At 36.0% G+C, this 20,515-nt stretch overlaps 1 pseudogene; it reads left to right on the top strand.

Annotated features, from left to right (window-relative positions):
• Positions 1-15,842: 15,842 nt before the first annotated feature.
• On the top strand, positions 15,843-20,256 carry LOC120199283 (annotated as a pseudogene).
• The last annotated feature ends 259 nt before the right edge of the window (positions 20,257-20,515 follow it).

Genomic DNA, 20,515 nt, shown 5'->3' with positions numbered 1-20,515 from the left:
CTTGAGGTACATTGAGGCAGCTGTGGTGGAATTGTATGAACAATTCCCGAGGTGGGTAAATCTAGCACCGGTAATCTTAGCTGAGACCTTTCGCTCTCTCAACCACTACAGGAATACTGGCGGAGGAAGATTCATAGGGTGTGCTCAGCTTCTCCATGTTTGGATCCACAATCATTTCTAGAAGACTAACGGGATTTCTTATCGCCGATTCAGCACCACTTATTCACCTTTAGGAGAATTCATTACTCTAAAATGGCATGAAGGCATCTCAAAAGAAAAATGGATGAAAGTATTCACACATATTCAGGACAGGGATATTGCTTGGAGAGCTCATTGGTTGACCCATAATGATATTCTCTTTCGATGTGGGGATTCAGATACTATGACATAACTTGGACTATGGGGAGGATTTGGATATTCTTTACTTTTGGTACTTCGATAGTTTGGAGTACGCCAGTTTGTCCAAGTAACATACAAAATATCTGGATCGGAATTTACATACCATGGGGAAAATTACAAGAAAAAGGTTAAGAAAGTAGCTGAGGCATGGAAGAAAGTGTTCCAAATGGATGTTGTGGCTACCAAGGACATTCTTACTCCGAACTATTTGGAATGGCGGAGGCTAAGGAGAAATGACAACATCCCAATGCCAGATCATGAGGACACCCAGACTATGGAGGAACATCTTAAGCATGTTCCTTCCGAATTGGAGATAGCAAGGGAAGAATTTGAAGCTGTAAAGAACGAACTGAAACAGAGGGTAAAAGAACTTAAGGTCGAACGATACCGGTAGAAGTTAGATGACGATACTCGGAAGGATCGGGCAGACAAGCTAGAAAAACAACAGAAGAAAGTCTATTTTGAGCTAAGGACTTGAGAAAAGGGTACCAAGAGCAAGTCCATAGTAACTCCAATCTGAAAAAGACTTCTAAGTACTGGAAGGCGAAGCCATTAGTCTGAAAAGGAAGTTTGAAGGACATGATGAAAGAGAGACTCTAAAAGAGCAGCTAAAGACTGTTCAGAGGCGTTTGATAGACAGAGAACATCAGAAAAAGCGCTTGAGAATCTTGGTAGCTAATTTAAAGAAGTCTCTCCAGAAATAGCAAGAACGGGATGGAAAAACCATAGCTGATTTAGAAGCCATTGTGGATGGATTCAAGAAACAAGCAAGCGAGCTTCAGATAGTACCCTTTGATGGAGGGTTACAGTGGCATTTTCATTGGGAATAAGCTCAACAAAGGGTGATGGCTAGAGATGCAGTCATCTGTGATTTCCTGAAGCAAGTACAGAAGGCAGATCATCATTTGCATGGTTTAGTAAGGCAAGCCAGAGTAGTTTGACAAGGCATTCAACCAGTGACAAATGAAGGAAGAAGACTTGTCAACCTATTAGAAGTTGTTCGGGGTCTAAAGGATTTAGTCCAAATGTACCTTTGATATATTTTTATCTCTTAAAAGATAAAATACTTTTGTTTAAATAAGGATGATTTATAATAACAGACACATTTCTGAATCAATGCCTCTAAATCACATGCATCAGATATTTCATACTTTGCATTTTATTTTCCATGTTTATTTTTCTATTTTTCCATGTTTTTACATTCATATTAACTAAAAAAAATCTCATCAGAAGAAAGAACAAACACCGAGTTTACCTCCACAAACTCTAGACATGCATCATCATCACAACACCCGAACGAAGAAAAGACAAATGGAGGTCAAAATTGCTCAACTTGAGGAGAACATGTTGAAGTTAAAGAGAGAGTTAGAAGAAAAGATAAACCATAACAGTCAGAGTACACTGGATACAATCACGAAGAGTCAAGAGTCCTTGGTCGATTAGATTGTAGCCAAGTTATCTAGTTTACATCAAGTGAGTACACCAGGTACAGGTTCGTTTGATGGGTAATTATACCATCGGCCCCATAGGTGGTTATCTCACCCAGAATCTTACCCGGGCTGTAAGGGGACTCATCTGCCGCTAAAGGAAAAGCCTCATCTGCTGTGAAGATACAAACTTCTACATCCAACCCCGACAATAATCCGAATGATTACCACATATCGGATTTCGATGAGGAGGACAAGGCGAAAAAGATGGATGAGAAAATTAAACTGTTGGAAGTCCAAATGAAAGTGGTCAAAGGGGACCATGATTATTATGGAGTGGATGCATTGGAGCTTAGGCTGGTCCCGGATTTGGTACTTTAACCAAAAAATTCAAAGTCCTTGAGTTCGATAAATTTGACATAAATAGTTATCCCTCAGCCCACATCACTATGTTCTGTCAGAAGATGACAGGATATGTGGGAAATGATCAACTCCTGATTCATTACTTCCAGGAGAGCATGTCCGGTTCAGTTATACGGTGGTACAATCAGCTGAACCGATCTCATATCAAGACCTGGAAATGTCTAGCCAAGTCTTTCTTGGAACAGTATAAGAATATTAATGATATGAGGCCAGACCGAGTTATGCTACAACGTATAGAGAAGAAGCATAAAGAAAGTTTCCGACAGTATGCACGGAGATGGAGGGATTTGGATGTGTAAGTTCATCTTGGATGAAAAGGAAACCAGAAAGTTCTTTGTATAGATTCTGATGGCTCTTTAGTTCGTGCACCTGGTTGCAATCACATCAGGAAGCTTCTCAGATTTATTTATGGCCAGAGAGATAAATGAGTTGACCATAAAATAAGGTAAAATTGAGGGAGGGGAATCAAGCAAGAAACCTCCCTTGAAGACCAAGGATAGAGAAATCAACAACGTCAACACCTACAATACCAACAAAGGTGTTACAATCTCTAACACAAAAGCAATTGTAGCTGTACCATCAGGTACTTCTAGCCAAAGTCTAAGGGAACCTAGGAAATAAAGGGAGAAGAAGCAATTCGATCTTATTCCCATGTAATACAATGAATTATACCAACAACTCTTTGACACTCACGTAGTGTCACCTTACCTTGTGGAACCAATGAATCCCCCTTACCCTAGATTGTATGATGATAACGCTCATTGCGAATACCATGGTGGTGTGCCGGGGAACACGATTGAAAACTGCCTCGCATTCATGAGGATTGTATAAAGAATGCGCAACAAGAATTGGATCCACTTTAGCTCGGGAGCACAAAACGTTCCACAAAATCCTTTGCCTAATCATCAAGAGACTGGGATTAACGCAATCACTTCCGAGAAGGGAAGGAAAGTCAAAACTGGTGTTTTAGAAATAAAGTCTCCTTTGGCTTGGTTATGGAGCCAAATGGTGAAAGCAAGGCTTCTCGCACCACATTTGGATACAACAAGGAATGGAGATGGTAACCACTATTGTTACCACAATAAAGAAGGGCATGAGGTGTAGGATTGGCCAGAATTCAAAGCTTTGGTCCAGCTCATGATGGATAGGAAGTAGTTGGAGTTTTATAAAGAAGTCCAAGATTCTCTGGAAGTAGATGTATTCTCTAACGAAGAGTCATCTGAAAGAAGATACGGTAAGGGTAGTCCGTTGATAATTACCCCTCAAGTAAAAACAACATAAAAGACACAAGTAAAGGTGGTGATCACAACACCTCGACCTTTTCACTACAAGGATAGCAGACAAGTACCATGGAAGTATGAATGTCAGGTGAGCACTTCAAGAGAAGATGATAGCGAAGTGGGGTAGGTTGCGGGGAAGCACTACTCCCAAGAGGCTAAGTCCCCCCAAAGACCACTTGAACCCTTCAAGGAAGATGTGCTAGCTATCAAGGAGCTCATAAAGGAGAAAGAAGCTAGAGAGTTCCTCAAATTCTTGAAGCACAACGAATACAACATTGTAGAATAATTACATAGCTTATCGACACAAATTTCAATGTTGGCACTATTGTTGAACTCGGAGGCACACCAAGAGGCACTTTTAAAGGTCCTGAATTAGATATTTGTGCAACAAGACATACCATTCAGCAAGTTCGATCGACTGGTTAACAACATACAAGTCGATAATCTCATCTCATTTTCAGATGATGAGATTCCGTCTGAAGGAAGAGGCCGAGCTAAGGCATTACATATCACCACCCACTGTAAGGGGCATGATTTACCGAGTGTATTAATCGAAAACAATTCAACCCTTAATGTAATGTCTTTAGTTACATTGAAAAGGTTGCCAATGGATACCTCTCACATGAGAACCTACCAGAGTGTGGTCCGAGTATTTGACGGGACCAAGAGGAAGGTAGTTGGCAAGATTGAGGTATCATTAACCATCAGACCTGCCACCTATAATATTGAATTTCTAGTGATGGACATCATGCCTTCCTACAACTGTCTTTTGGGAAGGCCTTGGATTCATCAAGCTGGTGCAGTACCATCCACGCTGCATCAAAAAGTCAAGTTTGTTATTAATGGAGCCCTAGTGATTATTAACGATGAAGAAGATATTGTGGCAAGTGTGACCACGGACGCTCCATACATCGAAGTAGATGAGGAGGCGGTAGAATGTTTATTCCACTCCTTAGAATTTATGAATGCCATATTTGTGGATGAAGGAATGAAGATTTCTAAACCCTGACTTTCCAAGTATACCATAATGGAGATCAAGCAGACTTTGGGAAGATGTGCCAAGATAGGAAGAGGGTTTGGGAAACAACTACAAGGAATGATTAATTACGTCCTTCATATATCAAATTTTGATCAGTTTGGGCTTGGTTTTCAGCCCAGTCAGAAATAGAAAAGGAGAGAAATTTAGAAGAATCGAGAGAGATGATTGGCCAGATTGATTGGAAATGAATTTCAATGAGAACCCATGGTATTCCCACCTCTTTACGACACTTTCAAGTCCGGTGGTTATGTGTTTGAGATCACCTCACCAGATTTAGAAACGGCTCTAAAATACTTGAGTATCAATTTCGTAATCACAGAGAATGCTGAAAATATGGATAGATCTGAAATCCGCCCACTGTCACCTGGGTCTGTGCTTAGCAACTGGTCGGTAGAAGAACTGTCAATGATTTTTAAATTTCTTTCAGAGTAATATTCAAACTATCCCTATTTACCTAGATCTCTTGTAAGGGTGAATAAACATTTTTTTAAATTCAATAAAAGATGCAAGTTTCTTTCATGGCAAACAATTTTCTTATTTCATTTCTTTTGAATTCATTTTTTATATTCTTCATTTCAGTACTCCATTTCATTCTCTTTCGAATTTAATTTTTGATTGTTCCGTGTGGGATATTTTCCTCTCACGCATACAAATTTTCTTTCTTCCTTCAGGTCCCCAAATAATGATAATGCATACACTAATGATCCTGATCCGAAAATGGATTTTGAATTGGCCATTTGTCTCAGGGAAATTGATGAATGCGACAATGAAGAGGAGTGAAACTTACCTACCGAATTATTGAGAATGGTAGAGAGAGAAAACAAACAAATACTGACACATGAGGAGAAAATCAAAATCTTGAATCTCGGTACCGAAGAGGAGAGAAAAGAGGTTTAAATTGGCATAACTCTTTCGGCTAAAGTAAGACAAAACTTGATAGTCTTGCTTCAAGAATACAAAGATGTGTTCGCATGGTCATATCAAGGCATGTTGGGGCTAGACATAAATAAGGTAGTCCACAATCTGCCTATTAAACCAAAATGCAAACCCGTGCAACAAAAGCTAAGGAGAATGCAACCTAATATGCTTCTCAAGATCAAAGAAGATGTCAAGAAACAATTTGATGCTGGTTTCCTTCAAGTGGCCAAGTATCCGGAGTGGGTGGCCAACATAGTGCCAGTTGCAAAGAAAGATCGGAAAGTGCACATGTGTGTTGATTATCGGGACCTTAACAAGGTAAGCCCTAAAGACAACTTCCCTCTACCACACATAGACACTTTGGTGGATAATACTACCGGGAATGCCTTCTTCTCGTTCATGGATGGATTCTCAGCATATAACTAGATTAAGATGCATCCTGAAGACATGGAAAAGACCACGTTCGTCACAATGTGGGGAAATTTCTACTACAAAGTGATACCCTTAAGATTGAAGAATGTTGGGGTAACATATCAGAGAGTTATGGTGACCCTGTTTCATGACATGATGTATAAAGAAATTGAGGTCTATGTCGACGACATGATTGTCAAGCCACAAACCAAGAATGAACATGTCGACAATCTGAGAAAGCTCTTCAAGAGATTAAGAAAGTTCCAGTTGAGACTGAACCCTAGTAAGTGCACTTTCAGAGTAACATCTAGGAAACTGTTAGGCTTCGTGGTCAGCATGAAAGGCATCGAAGTCGATCCCGATAAGGTTAAGGCTATCCAGAATTTACATTCCCATAAACACAAAAAGAAGTTCGAGGTTTTCTGGGTAGATTGAACTACATAGCACGGTTCATATCTCAGTTAACCAACAAATGTGACCCAATCTTTCGCCTTCTCCGAAAGAAAAACTTTGAAGCATGGGATGAGAAATGCCAGACTGCATTTGAGAAGATAAAGGAGTATTTGTCTCACACTCCTATCTTGATGTCCCCTATCTTAGGAAAACCTCTTTTCTTGTATTTATCCATATTCGAGAATTCAATGGGGTGTGTCCTGGGTCAACATGATGAATCCGGAAAGAATGAAATGGTCATTTACTACTTGAGCAAGAAGTTCACCGATTGCGAGGTCAGATATCCTCCCATCGAAAAGGTTTTCTATGCTTTAGTCTGGGCTACAAGAAGACTCAGATAATACATGTTGCATCACACCACTTGGCTGATTTCCAAGTTAGATCCACTAAAGTACATGATGGGTATCTCTGCTCTCTCTGGAAGGTTAGCCCGATGGCAGATGTTGTTATCTGAATTTGACATCGAGTATGTGAGCCAGAAAATCATAAAAGGGATTGTTATATTGGATTTCTTGGCAAGTAGAACTGATGAAAATTACGAGCCGCTGGACTTCAACTTCCCAGATGAAGACTTGATGGTCTTGTCTTTATAAGAAGTAAATAATTCACCAGACAGTTCCTGCAGAATGCCTTTTGATGGTGTATCAAATGCATTAGGACATGGTATCGGAGCCATACTGGTTTCCTTAGAAGGGAATCACTACCCATTCACTAGCAGACTGAATTTCGATTGTACCAACAACATGGCAGAATATGAGGCTTGTGTTTTGGGGATTCAAGCTGTAATGGGGCAAAATATAAAGACCTTGCGAGTATATAGAGATTCAACCCTAGTAATCTATCAGCTCCGTGGAGAATAGGAAACCAAGGACGTAAAGCTGGTGGAGTACCAGAAGCTAATATTGGATCTGCTTGAAGAATTCGATGAAGTCACCTTCCATTATGTGCCTAGAGAAAAACAATCAAATGGCTGATGCTTTAGCTCCCTTGGCAGCCTCATTCAAGGCTGGCGGGGAGTTTGAAATGATGCCAATTGACATGCAGTCATATGATTACTCGATTCATTGTTACCAAGTCAAGGAAGTGAAAGAAAGTAAGCCTTGGTACCATGACATTCTGCAATACATCAAGAATCGAAGTTATCTAGAGGAAGGCACTGAAACTGATAAAAGAACCATTAGAAGAATGGCAGCTGGATATGTCCTTGATGGAGAGGTTTTATACAAGAAAAGCCATGATCAAGTCATGTTAAGGTGTGTAGATGCAGAAGAAGCAAAGATGATAGTGGAAGAAGTACATGACGGAGTTTGTGGAACACATACGAATGGACATATGATGTCAAGGAAAATAATGAGATGCGGATATTTTTTGTCCACACTGGAAAGTAACTACATCAACTATGCTAAAAGATGTCATAAATGTCAAATTTACGGAGATAAATTTACGGAGATAAAATAAATATTCCACCTCAACCTCTTCATGTGATGACATCACCATGACCTTTCTATATGTGGGGCATGGATGTTATCGGGCAAATCCATCCAAAGGCATTGAATGGTCACCAATTCATTTTCATGGCAATTGATTATTTCACGAAATGGGTAGAGGTTGCATCATACACCAGTGTCACTCAGTCCACTATTTGTAAGTTTTTGAAGAAATAGATCATATGTCAGTATGGTTTACCTAAAAGGATCATTAACGATAATGCTACAAACTTGAACAACAAGATGATGGTGCTGTTTGTGAACAATTCAACATAAAGCATCATAACTCTACTGCTTATATACCAAAGATGAACGAAGTAGTAGAAGCACCAAATAAAAATATCAAGAAGATAGTGGAAAAAACGACTGAGACCTGCAAGGATTGGCACGAGAAATTGCCTTCTGCTTTGTTTGCTTACCTAACCTCAATGCGAACTTTGACTGGGGCAACCTCATTTTCATTGGCATATGGGATAGAAGTAGTGTTGCCCATTGTGGTAAAAATTTCATCACTCTGGGTCTTATCAGAAGTTAAACTAGATGATGCAGAATGGATGCAGTCCCGGTATGATCAGTTGAAACTAATAGAGGAAAAAAGATTGAAAGCCATTCATCATGGTCAAATTTATCAGAAACGAATGATTCGAGCACATGAAAAGAAGGTGCGCTCGAGAGTATTCTGTGAAGGAGATTTTGTGCTTAAGAGAATTTGGCCAATTAAAAAAGACTTCAGAGGAAAATGGATGCCAAATTAGGAGGGACCTTATGTCGTGAAAAAAGACCTTTTTTAGAGGAGCACTTGTCCTGACTGAAATGGACGGGCCAGGACTACCAAATCCCGTTAATTCAGATGTAGTCAAGAAATACTTCACTTATGATGAAAACTCGAGAGGGCATCCTAAGTTGAAAAAGAAAAAAAAAAGAAAAAATGTTTAAGGTGAAAACCCGAAAGGGCGTCCTAAATTGAAAAAAGAAAAAGAAAAAAGGAAATAAGGTAGGTTCAAGATGAAAACCCGTAAAGGGCATCTTGAAACCAAGGATGGGTCCAAACTAAAAACCCGAAAGGGTGATTTGGATATTGATTCAAGAAAGGTCCCTAATCCAGACAGTGAAGCATCACGGCATCCGAATCTTCTACAGACTTAATAAGTCGGAGAAAGGTTGCACTCTCCTGAACGTTGTCGCATATTCGAAGATCCCTTGACAAAGGCTGCGTTCAAGGTCACCTAACGGCTTATCAGTTCAGAAGCACCCACATTATTGAAATCTAAGACATCTATTCACACTTCATTTACGTTTTTCCTTTTCAGAGTGTTTGTCATGTATTATTTGTTCTTTTTCCCTTATGAATAAAGATGATCATTTCTCTAAATCAATCCCTTTTAAGCATCTTGGGTTGAATTTAAACCTAATGATTTATTCACTTTTGAAAAAGATAATTTCATATTATTGTACAAAGATTTTTTGAAAAGTACAGATACTCGGAAGCTGATCAAGGCTCATGTACTATACTTGTGATGGTTAAGAAGCATTTCCCAAATCAAGGATCCAAAATAAAGTTTGCACATCGGATTTAAACGCTTGAAGAATTCAAGATCAGGAATCAGAAATTCAAGATTTCAGAGTCAAGAGTCATCAAGATTGACAACCCGAGATTGATATTTCTCTCCATAACCTAAAATAACATATTTTACATATGCATTTTAGGCACACCTAAGAGCATTGATCCGTCTATGACACAACTTCAGAAAAATGAGTCGTCTATGACAACAATATTTCATACCAAAAATCTTCAAGGCAATTTCAACTTCACGACGAAGGATATCGTGATGGGATTTTTCAGTTCAACTCAACCTCACGACGAGAAATTCATTCGTAATTCAGTCTAAATAGCATATTATAAACCAATCATGACGTCAGATTTCAACTCTACAACAAAGGATATTCGATAAATATGGGAATTGATCCCTATAATGGATGGTGTTAAATTTGGATACATTCATGTTAAATGAAAAGTGTCTTTTAATCTTTGCCCTATTCTCGTTACATGACTATGAGCAAAGAGGGACAAGTTGTTGACAAACTTTTCCTGACCGATTATATGTGTATATATATATATATTATTGTTGTTGTTGTTATTAAACTAACATTTTTTTATTTGTTTTGTGCAGTCCAAGGCCTTTACAAAACTGCCGACCTGTTACACGTCCAAGCCCAACAGTGAACCCGGTTCAGACTCGAACCAGCCCCAAAGTGTAACCCAAATCATCTAGGGATTAAAACCCTAGCTTCTCACCATCAACGCCGTATCACCCTTTGAAGATTCCTCACGCTTTACGCACCAATCAGTCGTTTTCCTCAATCAACCACCTGCTCTTCTCGACCATCGGCGACTGTACTCGTGGGACACAAAATGAACAAACAAAGCAACAATTTTAGTCCTAATAGGAGTCTAAAATCGGATGGAAAATAGGACTTTAAGCATTTTAAATACTTGTAAAAGAACAAAAAAAAAGATACGAAAAACTACGGAGAAAAACGCAAGGAATCTACACACTTGTAAAGCTTCGAAAAGAAAATAAAAAAGGGTAAGATTTCTTACCTTTCTCGGGTCTTGTTGTGCTGAAACCTCAAGTTTTCATTTCGGTTTTTTCCTTCTTCTTCTTTTTTTGAAACTGTCGATGATCGGGGGAAGGGCGACCGAGATATTTTCTCTCAGATCTAGCCCTCCCCGAGGCTATTTTAAGAAAACTAGTTGGGTTTTTGAGATGGGGGATGAAGGGCCTTCGATAAATACAAAAATAATTTTGGCCACCGCCAATGAACGGCGGTCGGCGAGGCAGTGGCCAATCGGTTTTGGGTTTCACAGTGGTGTTCTTCATCTGATGAAGAACACCAAGAACAAACGAGATGAATTAAAAGGGGTGTTTGATCCAATTTTTTTGAAGAGGAGAAAATAAAATGTGTTAATGGGTTGTTGGTTTTTATACCTAACCCGACCGGCCCGATGACCCGATCCGTGGATCTTAGAATCCGCGTGTTTTACCGAAAAAAAGGGCTAATTACATATTCGACCCCTTTGTCTTTTAAATCATTCATTTTGAACCCCAAAATCAATTTTAATCCTAGATTCCTCTTAAAATCGACCCTCTATTTTCTTTTTCTTTTAATTTAGTCCCTTATTATATATTATATATATATATATATATATATATATTTCTTATTTATTTAATTTAACATTAATATTTATCTCTATATTTTTTATTACTTTTTCTTCCATTTGTTTATTTTTTATTATTATTATTTTTTCCTAACATTTTTTATTTATATATATATTTATTTTTTATTTTTTCATATTATTTTTCTTTATATAATGTTATTTATATATATGTTTTATCTTTTTCATTTTCATTATATATATATATATATATTAGTTTTATTTTATTTTATTTTTTATCTTATTTTCTATTATTATTATTATTATTTTATATTATTTTTTGTTTCTGTTTTTATTTGATTTAATATTATTTTTCTTATTTTATTTATTTTATTTATTTTATTTATCTTGTTTTTTATTTTACTTATTTTTTATTATTATTATTTTCTTTATTGTGTTTTATTTTCTTTTTCTTTTTTTTAGATTAATCCTTTATTATTATTTTATTTATTTATATTTTATTTAGGGTTTTTATGTTTTTTTATTTTACATCCTTTCTTTATTGTAATAATGGTTTACATTTAATTTTGCAATTAATATTTCCATATTTATGCATTTTTGTTTAATTCGATTCTGCATTTTATTACATCTAACACTTTTTTGACTTTTTAAGGGTATGTTTTTTTTTAATCCATTAAAGGTAAGTAATTTGGATCATATTTTAACTTTTAATTTAACTTGCAATTTTCTTAATTAAAGACAACTAGAAATTAATTATTACCGAAAGGGCAGTTCAAGGGTGTTAATCCTTCATTGACTGTAGCTGACTCCCAAATCCGACATATCTTTGATAAGATGCAGATCAGATAAGAAAGCAAAGTATCCGATCAACCCATTTTGTTCTTAAAATAAATGATCGGTAGCGACTCTAACGTTTTTAAAGTCGAAGCCCAATTTTGAGCCTACCCGAAAGACGCGACGACAATTAGTATCTATCATTTACATTTGGTGTTCTTCCAACGATTTGGAAACTGAAAAAAACATTCAATGTTTCTTTTGTATTGTTCCAATCCATTTTTAGTTTCTTTCTTTTACATTTTAAAGGAAATTTAAATGTTACATTTGAAAATTCAGGTTTCAAAATTTGGATTTAGATTTCACATTTTATAAACAACAATAAAACAATACATACATCATAAATTTATATTAAGATTTTCAAAATCATTATTAAACAAATCTATGTATTTAAAAAATAATTATTAGACATGAACTAGGCATCTAGTGAATAAGGGACTTATTGTTATCCTTTATGGTATTAGGTTCAAGCACCACATATGTTAGGGAGTGTTTTTGTCAAATGATCGAGATTTATTTTTAAACATATATTACTTTATATTTATCTCAGATTTATCAAAAGAAATTATTAGTGTTACTTTATATTCATTTTAGATTTATAAAAAAATTATTAATGTTGCTTTTTAGATGTTTTACTATTCAATCTATGTATTCAATTTACAAAATCAAAATGAAAAATAATTATAATGAAAATTAAATTTATTTAAAATTTAGATGTATATAATAATATGATAATTGAATTGTTAAAATACAAATTTAAAATCACGGAAAATAATTTTAATTTTACATTTTACATGTAAGTAGGCCATTTTCTATGTATTTATGTTTATATATACATTTTCTATTCATTTAAAATTAACATAGTTTCTATTAAAAAATATATATATATATAACCTTACGCATCTCTTTACTATTACCATTTTAATAATTTGATAAAAAAATCATTTTAATTTGATCGTTTAAATCAATTATATAACTATATTTATTTTTATCTATTCCATACCATTGAAAATGTTTTCTTGATCATCGTATATATTTAATGGTAAAGTATAGTAATGGTCACTGAATTTTTCTGACATTTGCATTTAGGTCCCCCAACTTTTAAAACTTACAATACAGTCTTCTAATATTTAGTCCGTTTGCAATATGGTCTCCGACGTAACTGACCGTTTGACGCCGTTACACTGCCGTTAGAAGAAGATGATGTGGTAGTCCTCCAACATTTAGTACGTTTTCAATATGGTCACTGAACTTTTTAGGCGCTTGCATTTAGGTCCCCCAACTTTTAAAACTTGCAACACGGTCCTCAATTTCATTCTAAACCCTAAATTCATTTTCGATCTTGAATTTCCTTTTTTGCTTCTCTCTTCTCATTTCCAGCACAACTTTTCAGTCGGGGATGCATGGGAAATTCTAATATAACTTTGAATTATGTGGAGGTGTTGACTTGAATAATGGTCCATTGAGAGAAGACCCGACCAAGGGACTATCAGGATTATCAACGATTCAAGGTGTAATGTTAGATACATGTCATCTCAGGTGAAGCATAGATGTTCGATGAAATGTTTGTGAGAAAAAAATGGGGTTAGAAATGCATAGTTGACAAATACTACTAAGATGAACCAAGTATCATTGTTGAAAGTCACCAACAAAGCTAGAATTATTTTGTATAAATGGCATATAATAATTTTTCGTTTAATCCTGTGATTAAAGATTTTCCAACATATGATCAAATATAATGAAATCCCAAACATCGCCTTCACCTTTTTGTCTATTTCGCTCACATGCACTCCCATTTGGTTTTTGTTCCTCAGTTTTCCGCCATGTAAAATTGTAAACCCAAGCAGTGCTCCGTCTTTCAGCTTTTTATTTAGGAAGAAAAAATGGAGGAAGAATTGCTGAAACACAACACCGATTGCGTTTATTTCTTAGCCTCTCCTCTCACTTGCAAGAAGGTATTTATTTTCTCTTTTGGGCTCTCCGGAAGTAAGTTTTTCCTCTTTTGCACTTTCCCATTTTCAGCTCGCATTATGTTTTTTTTTGAAATTTTTATGTTTCTGGAACTGCATGTCAAGGATCTAGATATTCAGTGTTAGTTTTGAACCAAAACCATCTAATTTTCTTTCTTTTTTATTAATCAAAACTTTTAGTACTCCTTATGAAATATATTCAGTCCATTAGAATAGAAGTGAAATAGGATCCTAGGCTAAATTTTTTTGATCTTATTGTTTGGTTTTTCTTTAAATCAAGGAACAGTTGTGAGTATCAATATAGTGAAATCGCCAGACTCAATTCGAGAGGCTGCTGGTACTAGTTTACTGGGAATTGTATTGATTTGACCTGTGGTTTTCGACGTCCTGTGAGCTTTTATTCTTTTTAATAAGTTCATGTTGATTATGTGACTGATATATCATGAACGAACTGGATTTGTTTTGACATGTTTTGGAAATTTTACAGTTGAAGTTGATTGAATTATAGCTTTAGAAGACAATTCTGCATGCACGAAACTCGAAAGGCAACAGGGAAGTATATTTGGAGCAGCAACTTGATATTCTGCCCGGTCATTGCATATTTGCACCTTCATTTCTGGCATATATATGTTTGTTGCAGTGTCCTCTATGTTTTACAATGTCTTTTATTACTGACATGCCATGAATTTACAAGAATTATGGGGTCCTATGATTTTAGTTCGCTATTTGCTTTAGATTCTCATCATGTTTGGCTATTGAGGAACATTAAACATGGAGCATTAGAAGCAATTATATGTTAAAAGGGTAGGCCATTAATGTATTCACAACTGGTAATGTTGTATTTGGCCTCTATTGTCTATCTTAAACAACCCATTTGACGCCTTAGCTTTTGGAGTGACTATGACTGAACCTCTTTCCCTTTATTTATTAAGTTCTCTTTTTGAATGAGTTACTAATTGATATTCTTGGTTTATTTTAGTTACTGATTGGTTGTATGTTTTAGTCCTATGACCTAAAACTCTTTACTATTTTCGCAGCCGTTGGATGTGCATGCTCAAGTTCCATCCAACCTATTGGATTGTCATACCAAAGTGCGGCAGCTGCGAACAAGACAAATTGGCCTTGTTACTTTTACTTCAACGGTTTATGCAATAAACGTGATAGGTGTACTTTTCATGTTCAAAGTGCGGCAGCCGTTGGATGTGTATGCAATAAACCTCAAATTTATATTGAAGTAAAACTGTCAAATAGTAAATTCATGTTCAAAATTCTGAAACACTTCAATTATATTCTAAACCTCAAATTCCAAAATACTTTATTTACATTCTAAACCTTAAATTAAAGTATTTTAGAATTTAGGGTTTAAAATTTAATTGAATTATTTTAGAATTCAGGGTTTAGAATTAAATTGAGGAATGTGTTGCAAGTTTTAAAAATTAGGGGACCTAAATGTAAGCACCTGAAAAGTTTAGTGACCATATTGCAAACGTACTAAATGTTGGAGGACTGCCACATCATCTGCTTCTAACGGCAGTGTAACGGCGTTAACAGCCGGTTACGTCGGAGACCATATTGCAAACAGACTAAATGTTGGAGGACTGTATTGTAAGTTTTAAAAATTGAGGGACCTAAATGTAAGTCTTAGAAAAGTTAAATGATCATTACTATATTTTACCCTATATTAAATGATTGCAAATTTATTAGTAAATTATTAAAAATTCTTGATCGTTCAAAACGCAATATATATTACCACTTAAATAAAAATGAAAAGTTAATATATATATATAAGAAATAAGATAAAATTTTACGTACGATCAATTAATATAGTGAAATAAGATAATAATTTTTTTAAAATATAATCATAATATTTATATATAAATATTCATAAAATTTAATCTATATTAATCAATTGATAGTTTAAATCTCTGTGATTAATAAAAAATGACGTATTCTTCTTCTATTATTGTTATTATATCTGTGTTTTGTTTCGAAGGACAATCAAGATACAAAGGAAAACCTAAATTTCTCTAACTGCCACTCGAATTATCCTCAATTAGAATCTAAAACCCTGAACCATAAAAGAACCTTCCCGATGACAAACAGATTAACATCGCCGGCAGCGGCGCTGAAGGCTGAGCAAAGCCCGCTTATATATCCGACCAGCTCCCGTTCGGTGACGAGACGGTGAACGGTTCGCACAGGTTCGTGATCCAGGGGTACAGCTTAGCTAAAGGAATGAGCGTCGGGAAGCACATTGCCAGCGATAATTTCACTGTGGGCGGACACCAGTGGGCTATTTACTTTTACCCCGACGGTAAAAATCCCGAAGATAATTCCACTTACGTCTCCGTCTTCATTGCATTGGCTAGCGAAGGCACCGATGTTAGGGCCTTGTTCGAGATTACGCTTGTGGATCAGAGCGGTAAAGGGAAGCATAAGGTTCATAGCCATTTCGATCGGTCCCTTGAGAGCGGGCCTTATACCCTCAAATATCGCGGCAGTAAGTGGTAGGTTTTTACTTTTTTTATCTTTTAATTTTCTTTGATGGAATGTTTAGAGTCAAATGAATACATGCCGCGGAAGAAGCTATTGGTAGAAGCTGACGTAATTTAATTGATTGATAATGAATGAATCGTTATGTATGAAAGAAAGATTGCACTTTTAATTTTAATTTGTGAAAAAAACAAGTTTTAGCAAAACAAAAATGCGCATGGTTCATACCCTTGAAGAAATGTTACTTTATCTGTGAAATTTGTGGAAAAAAATGTCTTAAAAGGTCAGAGGGTCTTGAATCTCTTGATGTACCTCTTTTATACGGAAATAGGACCTTATATTCTTTGCCATCGGAAGAAGTAGGACATTTTTTATGTGGGAAATATATAAATATTAACTTGTTTTGGTGCATCTCTGTCTGGTATGATTCGGTAAATGATGATTTATGGGGTTTCAACTGGGACTTATGATAAAAGATTCTTGTTTATTAGCTTTTGATATCAATTTGAAACTTGATTAAGTGTGATGATACTGCTATTGCTATGGTGGAAACTTAGTGTTTAGCTGTAGAAAAATTTGTGCGTTTCCAAAATGCTATTTTATTTACTTTTGGCTGTCTGGTTGTATGCAGTTCTGATGATTTATTTGATTATAATGTTGATCTGGTAAGGCCTATTCTATTGGCTTTATCTAATTGAATATAATCTGCGGATGGTCTACGTAAATTGTTTGCCAGACTTGAATTGTAATTATTAATCCCATGCTCTCATTAATCTAGGGGATTCAAGCGCTTCTTCAGAAGAGCTTTACTTGAAACATCAGATTACCTCAAGGATGACTGCTTGAAAACAAATTGTACTGTTGGAGTTGTAGTTTCAGCAATAGATTGTTCACGGCTACACTTAATTCAGGTGCCAGAGTCAGATATAGGAACACATTTTGGTATGTTGCTGGAAAATATGGAAGGTTCAGATATTACATTTGATGTGGCTGGAGAAAAAATTCATTCTCATAAGTTGGTATTGGCTGCTAGATCCCCTGTTTTCGATCTGAATTTTTTTATGGGGTGGATGGAGAAATGAAAGAGAGAGTTGTCACCACTGTAGAACCTAGGGTTTTTAAGGTCGAACCTTTCACATCTTTCTTTATGGATTTCCTCTAAGGGCTTAATCTAATTCCTGTTATTTTATTTTGTGTTTGTAGTCATTAGCATTACCTTTTTCTTTTGTTATGTGTCAAACAGGCCTTGTTGCACTCTTTCGGAAGATGCAGATAATGTTGGGTCTAGTTCTGCTTCCGAATCATTAGTATCTGAAACACTAATAGCTAAATTGTTAGCAGCAGCTGATAGGTATCGTCTGGAGAGACTGAAATTAATGTGCAAGTCCCGTCTCTGCAAGAATATATCTGTAAATTCTGTTGCTAAAATTCTAGCCTTGGCCGATGAATATCATGCTATGGAATTAAAAGTTGTTTGTCTCAGATTTGCTGCTGAAAACCTTGCAGGCCAGTTAAACTTCTTCCACTCATCAATTAGTGTAGTGAAACTAATAGTTATTTAAACATTAAACCGCTACTTGTTTGATCATGTTACTTCTCTGCAATATGATAGAGGATAATGCATTTGCTGCATAGTTATGATCACAGATTATGATTGGTCTGGACCATAGTCACATGGATTGCGGTACGCTCTGGTACGGAACGTGGAACGGGATCTCAATTCGCTAGGTCCCTAAAATTCGGTACGAGGGGGTAGACTTATTTCGGATCGCTCCGGTACGATGTACCATATAAATTGGTACGATGTACCAGTTTCATAGGTTGTTATTTTTCTACATCAAATTTTATAAGTAAACTATAAATAGTAGGAATAAAATAAAAGAAATTAAAACTTTCTTAATAACTGAAATAACACATAAAAAAACAGGGATTTAAACAGATATTTACCCTTAACCAGAAACAAATATAAAATTGATCAGGTAAAATTAGAAATAAATCAGTGACCTAAGTACAAAATGCGCACAAGTTACAGGGTCCTATATACAATTTATCAAATTCGGTTTAAACTAAAATAATATGTAAAATAACATAAATGGTACTTAAACATTTGAAACAAAATAAGAAAATTGTGACGAATTAGAGACTGTTTTATAAAAATTCGCTAAATTATGAGGGCCTAAACCTAATTTATCCCTAAGAATACGGTGACTAAATCCTAATTTAACCGAAAACTTTTAAGATAAAACCTAACTAAAGTTCAAACCTAATTTAAAATACCCAAACTCAGCCGCGTCTCTCCAACTCTCCCTCTTCATCCTCCTATCTTCTTCTTCGAACCCTCACCGAGACTTCCAACCGCTGACCGATGAAGCATATAAGCTAAAACGGGCTTATTTTCATTTTGTTTCATTTCTCAGTTTTGAGAGAGAGAGGGAGATACAACAGGCGCCCAGATTCCGGTGGATTTTCCGCCGCGTCATCGACATCCGCCACCGTACGCCAAGGTTAGTTTCGCCTAATTCATTATCTTCTTTAGCCTTAAACCGACCCCCGTTGTTCCCCTATTTCCTCTCCCTCAAGCTCCTCTTTAACACTCGACGAACCCAAAGCTCGTACCGAATCGCGATTTTGAAAAGACTGGAACGCGTTCGTACCGTGTTTTAGATCGCATCGTACGGTATGTAGATCGTGGGCTGTTGAGCGATTTCTGTAACTATGGTCTGGACTATAGATTTTTCTATCTTTTGTATGTTGTGATGAATGGTTTCAGGATTTGGACAAAGCTAAGCAAGTTAATTCTACATTGGTTACTTAACCATAATGGTGCAGGCTGATGTATCTATTTGGTGGTTTATCTGAATCATTGAATTCATCGAGTTATGTTCTAGTTTTATTTGTTGAACACTTGGGACTCTTTGGTTGTGTGTGATTCCTCTTGTGGTGACAATGAATTTGTGTTGTTATTGGGCTTTTTGGCCAAATTCTAGAGTTTAAACTTTGAATTATAATAGACTGTTTTAGCCAGGCATTAATACAGTTTTGGAGGAAAATCATTCATAGCTCAGCTGCTCTATTGATTTTGCGTGAATATATGAGACCAACCATAAACATAGATAAGCATTGTGAGAACTGTCAATGTATTATTTTATCATTTTTATATATTTAAAGGATCCGGGGGCACCAAAATGACCGGGTAAAGTTTTGATATAGTTAAATTACCTTTTGAGTGAATTATTAGCTGTTTCCCCCCCCCCTCCTTTTGGTTTGTGTTTATTGTGGGCCTGAGGGGAGCAAAGTCTAGTCTTATGTTGTGATGTTCTCGTGCTGTGTCTTTAGTAAAGTTGTGGATTGGGTAATAGGTACTCTAGTGAGCTCGGTCATGTTCTAAGGCTCTGCAGTTTTCATGTGCAAGCTTATTTTTCTCTGATCATGATTTATGAATTTAGCCCTCTTTTAGAGAATGCTCGAAAATCTATACTCTCTCAAATGATGATGTTATAAGGGTTATTCTTGTTAGAGTAGGATTAACATCTTTTAATTTGTTCTTATTAGAATGTTTCTAGATTTTCCAGGAGCATAATAGATACTGTATCGAAATCAAGAATGATTTTCAATGCCGGTCTCTAACATGTGTTGTTGTAGAGCTGTCATGCGATCAGATGGATTTGAATACCTAAAAGAGAAGTGCCCTTGGCTTCAGTCAGAGCTCCTGAAGACCGTTGCGGGTTGCGAGGAAGATTGTAGCAGCGGTGGGAAATCACGGAGTGTGTGGGCGCAACTTTCTGATGGTGCGGATACCAATGGGAGGAGGGTGAGGCAAAGAACATGATGGCTGGCTGATCTTTCAAGTTGTAAATGCATTTGAATATGATCATGTACCTGTTGGTTCAATACGAGTAAACGGAATTTTGTAGAGTTGGTGAGCTGTGTATTATAAATATTTGATAAGCTTTTTTAACTGTTGTTAATAACTTGGTTCCAGTGTGGTGCTCAAGACATTCCTAACAGGTTTACTCATTTTGATGCTGGAGATAACAGCTGTTAATAATTTGATTTATTGATAATGCATCAAATAATAATCTAAAATACGAAACATAGCCTCGACACTAAAATAAAAAAAACATTAAAATAGTGGAAAATATCCAACTTGTTTCTCTTTTATTTTAAAAAAAAACATTTGATTCAAATTAATTTTAGTCATAA

Source organism: Hibiscus syriacus, unplaced genomic scaffold (genome assembly GCF_006381635.1).
Source record: "Hibiscus syriacus cultivar Baekdansim isolate YM2019G1 unplaced genomic scaffold, ASM638163v2 tig00005406_pilon, whole genome shotgun sequence".
NCBI classification, from domain to species: Eukaryota; Viridiplantae; Streptophyta; class Magnoliopsida; order Malvales; family Malvaceae; genus Hibiscus; species Hibiscus syriacus.
The sequence above is the reverse complement of the archived record's forward strand: the minus strand, read 5'-3'. Positions and strand labels throughout refer to the sequence as shown.